The sequence below is a fragment of the Pseudorca crassidens genome, chromosome 19 (genome assembly GCF_039906515.1).
Source record: "Pseudorca crassidens isolate mPseCra1 chromosome 19, mPseCra1.hap1, whole genome shotgun sequence".
In the NCBI taxonomy this organism is placed as follows: domain Eukaryota; kingdom Metazoa; phylum Chordata; class Mammalia; order Artiodactyla; family Delphinidae; genus Pseudorca; species Pseudorca crassidens.
The window spans coordinates 46039077-46047309 of record NC_090314.1 but is presented as its reverse complement, the minus strand read 5'-3'; positions in this window follow the sequence as shown (position 1 = coordinate 46047309).

Sequence of the window (8233 nt, the reverse complement as noted above, 5' to 3'; positions counted from 1 at the left end):
GAACCGAACCCCTGCCCACTGCCACACTATAGCCTCACACCACAGCCCCCAAGAGAAACCCCTATGATAGCGATTCAGTTATGAAAGCTTCCTTATCCCTATACCGCCCCCAACACATACCCTCCACGGGAGGCATCTCTCAGACCTTGACCCAGTGACCTGGCACCTGGGGTGGAGCAGCCTCTTCAGAGGTGTCCCTGGAGGGAATTAGAAAGTGGATGCCCAGGTCCCTGCTGAACGATGTTCTCCTGGGAAGTTTTGTGATGGCTCTCGGCCCCATAAGTCCTCTCTCGGGACTGTCTCTCCCTTCCTTCTGTCTTCCTTGGCACTGCCCCCCAGGACCCCACTTGCCCTCCCCAGAATGTCCAACCCATAGAAACTCTAGAGCAGGAAAAACCAGACACAACTGCCTCTTCCCAGCAGCCTGCCTGGCCTTCTCCCCTCCATAAAGGAGACCAAGGGCTAAGGGCTTTTCTTGTGGGAGAGGGTGGGAGGGCTCCTGTCCCCTTAAAATGCCTTTTCATCCTCAGTCACCACCTCTTCAATGGTTTCCTCACCCATCTTGTCCCTGAAAGGCCTGAGGAGAAACTTCTCCAGAGCCCTGGGGCGCCGGGGAGGACTGGCGGGAGGGTGGGAGTGCTGCGGATGCTGAGGCCTGCGAGGCTGGGGGACCCTTCAGCCAGACCCAGGTTCTTTCTGCTCAAGAATCTGTGGCCCTTCTGTGCGCTGCAGCTCAGGACGCAGCGCCTTCGTCCCCCAGATCCCCTCTGAGCGTGCCCCCCTTCGGATCTCTGTGGAGCAGGTGCCAGGGGTGCGGAGGCGGACACAATGGCCCTCTTTGTGGGGGGATCTGAGCCGGCAGGCAGGGGAGGAAATCAGACAGCGCTCCTGACAGCAGGCTCTGTCTGGGGTGTCTGTGAAATATGGGCCAGAGGGGATCCTTCCCGAGACCAGTTCAAGGCTGCCGAACACCCCCAAGCCCGCTTTCGGCGAGGCCACTGCCTGTTTGGAGAGAAATGATATACGACACCCAACTTCCTTCCCTCCTCCCCTGAGGGGCTTAAGGGAGCTCACGGTCTCTCCTGGGAGGTGTGGATGGACATGCCTGTGTGTACACACACGTGCACGGGTGTGTGTATATGTGTGTATACGTGTGTGTGCGGCTGCATAAGTGTGCATTGTGTGTATGTTTTCTCTGTGTGTGCGTGTATGTGTCTGCTCATTCCATGGCCAGAGGAGAGAGTTCAAAATGCTGGGCCTCCACAAAAAACCAGCCAAAAAAAGTGCTGGCCAAGATGGCCCCCTTTAGCCGGCCTGCTTTCGCCCAGACCAGGAGGAGGGCCCTTAGGACCCAGAGCCTAAGCGAGCTTAAAGAGAGTCGTGCTGTGAGGAGAAGGGCAGGCATCTTGCTGAGCCCCTGCTCCCTGATTTCATCCTCCAAGTAACCACCTCCGTATAGGAACTGTTTTCAAGATGAGCACAGCACCCGCCTCACGGAGGCTCCAGGAAGGCTCCCAAGCCAGCCACAGCCTGCAGGGTCTCCAGTGGCCCCTGAACCATTTGTCTTCAGGGGAGGAAATGGGAGGATGTCCCCACCCACCCACCTCCTCCATGGCCAGCCAGGCCTCCACATCTGGGCTGCAGCTGGCTGCTGAGCTGCCCTTACAGGCTAGCTCTCTGTAAATGACAAGAAGACAGAGAGCTGTCAGCAGAGGGCTCTGAAAGTCACCACAACTCCTCAGCCAGCTGGGAGCCATAAAAAAGCAGCCTCAGGGGCTTCCCTGGTGGCACGGCGGTTAAGAAGCCGCCTGCCAATGCAGGGGACACGGGTTCGAGCCCTGCTCCAGGAAGATCCCACATGCTGCGGAGCAACCAAGCCCGTGCGCCACAACTACTGAAGCCCACACGTTCTAGGACCCACGTGCCGCAACTACTAAGCCCATGTACTGCATCTACTGAAGCCCGTGTGCCTAGAGCCCGTGCTCTGCAACAAGAGAAGCCGCCACTCGCTGCAACTAGAGAAAGCCTGCACGCAGCAACGAAAACCCGACGCAGCCATAGATAAATAAATAAATAAGTTCATTACAAAAAAAAAAGAGCAGCCTCAGTTTCCCCATCCTGTAAACTGGGGCCAAGGGCAAAGGGCAACCCTGCCCTCTGAAAGGTCTGCTGGGAGAATTAAAGAATATAAGGTGTGGAAATATTCAGTAAATTCCAAAGGTCTGTCCAAATGATGGTGACTAATTTATACCCAACAAATGTCTACCAGCTGTGGGCTACAGGTGTCCCTGGGATGGGGGCTGTGAGAGAATAAGAAAGATGGTATATTTTACATCAGAGCCAATGAAGTCTCTTCACTGTTGCTGCCTGTTGAGGTAGGTGGGGGACCTTATGCCCATCGTGCAGATGAGCAAACCGAAGTTCTGCTTGTTGGAGGAACTCGCCCAAGGTCACAGATCTACTCTGTGTTGGAAAAGATGGCACCTGGCCTTGTGTCATTTGGGCTGTTGTGTGGGACTCATTCTAGAGGCTTCTCTGGTAAGCCAACCTGGTCAGTGAAGCTGGCCATGACCTGAGATGGGGAATGCCACAGGCGTGAAATCATATGCAGGGAGCCCAGGGCTCAAATTCATTACTGTCATGTCCCAGTCGATTTCTGAGACTTGAGAACTTCCCTTCCCCGTCTGCCAAGGAGTTAGGTCTTCAAAGCAAGACCCCACGTTTGCCTACTCTGCCATTCTGCCCCTTCTGTCCTCAGGTTGCCTGGAGCCTCACCCAGGAAGAACCCAGATGGCTAGGTGACACAGAAAGGACATGTAGTGAAGAGAATCTGACCTAGAGTCAAACCCACCTGGTCTGAATCCTGGCTCCGCCTCTTCCTGGTGTGGGAGCTTGGCCAAGCCATGGTTTCTAAGCCTCAGTTTCCCCATCTGAGATGAGACTTATCCATGGCTCTGAGCTGCTGAGAAAATTAAATGAGCTAATATGTGGAAAAGGGCCAGCTTAGTCAGTGCTTAGGGGCAATGGATTACCTTTCTCTTTCCCCAGGGAAAAAGTGACAAAAGAGAGACAAGATGGAGTGAGTCCAGGGTAGGGGAAAGGTGAGACCTCATGGGCTCTGCCAACCAAGGGGAGAGGGCTAGAGAAAGGAAAAGGAGTGAGGCTTCAGTGAGATGAGCCTAGGAAAGACGGCAGAGAAGACTTCTGGCTGGGGCTGTGAGTCACCGGGAGAAACAGAGACTGTGTGTTTCCTCCCTATTGGAGGAATCCTATGAACAAACACCACCATAGGGCAGAGTTGACAAGACCTTGGAGACCAGTTCATCCAGTTCCTTTGATCCACAGGGAAACTGAGACCCAGAGAGAAGGGACTGGTTCAGGGTCATACAAGGCATTCCTGACAGACTCCTGACTCCCTCCAGGGCTCAGCTAACCTCCCAGGAGGCCTTGTGGGGGGTGGCGGGTCTGGGGAGATAACGCGCTCCTATGAGTCGACAGTCGAGAGGGACAGGAGGAAGACCTGGGCCAGAGACAAGAGCCAAAGACTGGGCTCCTGCCTTTCTGTCCAGGGCCTGATGTCCTCTTGACAGGTCAGATCTGCCCGCGGAAGCTGGCTGGCCAGCTCTGGAGGTCCCTATCTGTCTAGACTGCTTGCTGGCCCATCCCACCGAGAAACTCGACTCAAGGCAGGCTGGGGCAGGCGGGATGGCCTTGGAGGTCCCCGACAGCTCCGGAAGTCTGCACACAGAATCTCTGGAAGACTGAGAGGTGTTGTCTCTGCAGAAAAGCCGTCGGACATTTCTGTGTGGCGGTGACACAAACCATTCCTTCCTCCATAATCACCCTCGCTGCAGCGCTGGCTCAGGGCAGACAGCCTGCCGTGCATGGGCTTTATTTTCAAATCCCTCTTGCTTTTTAAAAAATCCCTGTGAATGCCTGAACGCCCAGGGCAGAGGAAAACACTCAAATCTGTCCTTGAGTGTGCTGGTGGTGATGTGATGGCTCAGACGGGACCCTCCGAGCTCTGCGGCAAGAACAAACCCCCTGCTGATGTAATTTAAAAGAATAACCTCCCAATTTTCTCATCTCCCTTGGCTTGGTACACCTTATCAAATGACAAGAGAAGCCAATGTTTGGTTAAATGGTTCAGAGGTTAATACTCAACAGATGGAAGATTTTTTTTTTCCTTTCTTTTCCCCCCTTCCAGGAGATCTGGTCTTCTCCTCTTGCTGGATATATGAGGCTGGGGGGACCCAGGGGCATTTCTCCCATCATGCCCTTCGAGGGAGCCCATCTCCCACCAGCCGCCGCTGGTCCTCAGGGTGTCTCAGGCTGTGTCCACAGCCTCCACGGGGTCTCACCCCAAGGCAGGGCCAGCCCGGGCTGGCTGAACTCGGGAAGCAGAACGGTCTACGCTGCGAGGTAGCTAGGTGGGACACAGGGCAGGAAACAAACCAAGTTCCCCACCACCAGGGGAATGCTGTTTCGCTGGTTTAAAATAAATAAATAAATTTTAAAAGTTCAGGGGGTTGGAAGCAGGTGGGAGAGAACATTTACCTCCTGCACCTGGTTCTGTTCCAGGCCTGCTGGGGGACTGTCAGCAAACCTCAGGCCAGCTCTGAACCCCAGCATCCTTTCTACGGAATGGGAAAAAAAACCCTTCTTTTCTTCCTGGCTTCACTGAAGTGGAGAATGAAAGAAGCCCCTTTCTGGGTCCTCGTTCTCGTAGAAGCTGACCCTGGAACGAGGCTTTGAGGGCAAATGGTTTATTTGGGAGTGAGGCCAGGAAGTACCAGTAGGGAAGGGGGACTGAGGCAGGGAAGAGAAAGGGGTTCCTGAAGAGTGTGTCACAGCATGTTGCCCACGGTGGGCAATTGGGGCCCAATCACATGGGCCCACAGGGAGACTGGTATGTATCTCAGCGTCCAAGGCAGTACCACTGGCCACTTGTGACAAATGGGCACTTGAAACATGGCTAGTCTGAATCGAGAGGTGTTGTGTGAAATACGCACCAATTCAAAGACTGAGGACAGAAAAAGGATGCCTGATATCTCATTAATAATTTGTTTTAGGGCTTCCCTGGTGGCGCAGTGGTTGCGAGTCCGCCTGCCGATGCAGGGGACACGGGTTCGTGCCCCGGTCTGGGAAGATCCCACATGTCGCAGAGCGGCTGGGCCCGTGAGCCATGGCCGCTGAGCCTGCGCGTCCGGAGCCTGTGCTCCGCAACGGGAGAGGCCACAACAGTGAGAGGCCCGCGTACCGCAAAAAAAAAAAAAAAAAAAAAAAAAAAAAAACTCATAGAACTGTGCACCCAAAGAGCCAACTTTAATGTGTGATTTTTAAAAACCTATCTACCTATCTAGAAAGAGAGGGAGAAAGTGAATGTGACAAAATGCTGGCTGCCGCCAGGTCCAGGTGGCGGGGTGCTAGCTGTGTTGTACTAGTCTTTCTGTTCCTCTGCACATTTGTTATTTGTTAATACAGAGGAAGAAGAGGTGGAAGATTCTCTCTGAAGAGCCTGCCTGGGTCTGTCCCTCTGAAGCACTGGTTCCCTCTCCCCCGGAAGCACAGGGGAGGCAGCCACTCTGCTCGAGGCCTGAGTAGGTATGATGTTTCACCCACACCTCCTCGGCCCCCAAGAACTGACAAAGTTCTTTCCACGTCAGCCCCCAGCCAGGCTGCTCAGTGTTTGATCAGAATCTTCTTCTGTGGCCGACGCCTGCCTGGTACAGGCTTCAGGAGAATGAGTATATCTGGCCCTTTACTCTTTTTTTTCTATTTATTTGTTTTTAATTTTATTGAAGTATAGTTGATTTACAATGTTGGGTTAATTTCTGCTGTACAGGAAAGTGCTTCAGTTATACATATGTATTTGCTCTTTTTCATATTCTTTTCCATTTTGGTTTATCACAGGATATTGACTATAGTTCCCTGTGTTATACAGCAGGACCTTGTTATTTATTCATCCTATATATAATAGTTTGCTTCTGCTAATCCCAAACTCCCAATCTTCCCTCTCCCAACCCCTCCCCTACGGCAACCACAAGTCAGTTCTCTATATCTGTGAGTCTGTTTTTGTTTCATAGATACGATGATTTGTGTCATATTTTAGATTCCACATATGAGTGATATCATATGGTATTGGTCTTTCTCTTTCTGAGTTACTTCACTTAGTTACTTTTTACATGCTCATTCCAGAGACCAGATAGAAAAGTTCAGGACCCCTGCTCGGGGGCGGTGCTCCCTCAGGACCCCCCTCCTCCAGGTTCCTGTTTCACTGCACACATAGGCGCCTATGGCATTTCTCACACCTCAAGGTCACTGCCTCTGGAACAGGAAGGAAACATCCTTGTTCCATGAGAGGGGCTGCCATCTGAGTGTGCACTCACAAGGACCGGGCTTCCCAGTGTGCCCTGGGGCCCACCTGCCTCAGAATCATCAGATGCTGATGAAAAGGCAGCTTACTTGTCCCTGCCCCTGCCCTGGACCCATCTGGAATAAGGCCCAGGAGTCAGCATTGGAACCAAAGTCCCCTCACAGAAATCTAAGAACCACTGGCCCAGGAGAGCAGTTCAGTTCCTCTACAGATGAGAAATGCTCTTCTAATGGGTGCATTAGGCTGGGGAAAAAAGCTTCCCCCTCCCTCCTCCCTAACCCCCACCCAAGTCCTAGCCCACATTAGAGGTCAGAAAACTTTTCTCTCAAGGACCATATAGTAAATACTGTAGGCTTGAGGGCCACAGAGTCGCTGGTGCAACTATTCAACTCTGCCCTCCTAGCACAGAAAGCAACCCTGGACAATTACCTAAACAAATGGGTGTGGCTGTGTGCCAATAAAACTTTACAAACATTGACATTTGAATTCCATGTAATTTTCACATGTCACGAAATCTTCTTTTTTGATTTTTTAAAAACCACTTTAGGGGGCTTCCCTGGTGGTGCAGTGGTTAAGAATTTGCCTGCCAATGCAGGGGACACAGGTTCGATCCCTAGTCTGGGAAGATCTCACATGCCGCGGAGCAACTAAGCCCATGCGCCACAACTACTGAAGTCTGCACGCCTAAACCACATGCTCCGCAACTAGAGAAAGCCCGCACGCAGCAACGAAGACCCAACGCAGCCAAAAAAACAAAAAAACCCAAATAACACCTTAGGGACTTCCCTGGTGGTCCAGTAGTAAAGAATCCGCCTCCCAATGCAGGGGACGTGGGTTTGATCCCTGGTCAGGGAACTAAGATCCCACATGCCGCGGGGCAACTAAGCCCACACGCCCCAACTACTGAGCTTACGTGCCTCAGCTAGAACCCACGCGCCACGACTACAGAGCCCACGCGCCCTGGAGCCTGCACACTACAACTAGAGAAGAGAAAACCCACACGCCACAACTAGAGAGAAGCCCACACACCGCAACGAAGAGCCCACATGCCTCAGCAAAGATCCCACGTGCCACAACTAAGACCTGACGCAGCCAAAAATAAATAAATGAATAATAAATGTCTTTAAAAAGGTAAATAAATAAAATAAAATAAAAACCACTTTAAAATGTAAAAAGTATTCTTAATAGAGATAGAAAGTAAATTAGTGATGGCTTAGGACAAGGAGGATGGGGGAGTGGGGGGGCGGGGACCGTGAAAGGGTATGGGGTTTCTTATCGGAGTGATGAAAATATTCTAAAATTGACTGTGGGGATGGTTGCACGTATCTGGGACTATACTAAAAACCACTGACATACACACTTTAAATGGGTGAATTACATGGTATGTGATATATGTATATATATATATTTTTTATATATATGTATATATATATATATTCTTAGCTCCTAGACTGTGCACTAACAGACAGCAGGCTGGACTGGGCTCCTGATGTAGCTTGCTGATAGATAGGAAAGATTTAGCCTAACAAGATTTAAATGCTCTGCATAATAAGAAAACACACTGTGGGATGGGGACCTGAGGGTAGGTGGAGAGGGGATGGGAGGAAAGGTCTGGAGGAGACAACTTGAAGACAGAGCAATGCCTACACCTGAAAGCTAGTTATAGAGGCAGGGAATGGCTGATGGACGTCTAGCCCAAGGGTCACAACCTTCTAGCCCATGGGCCAAATCCACCTGCCACCTGTCTTTGTAAGGCCCGTGAGCTAAAACTGCTTTCTACAGATGATCATGTCAGTTTGATGATGGGAAACACTAACTTTGAACCAACTAAGCAAAATGTTATATCCCCCCCACAAA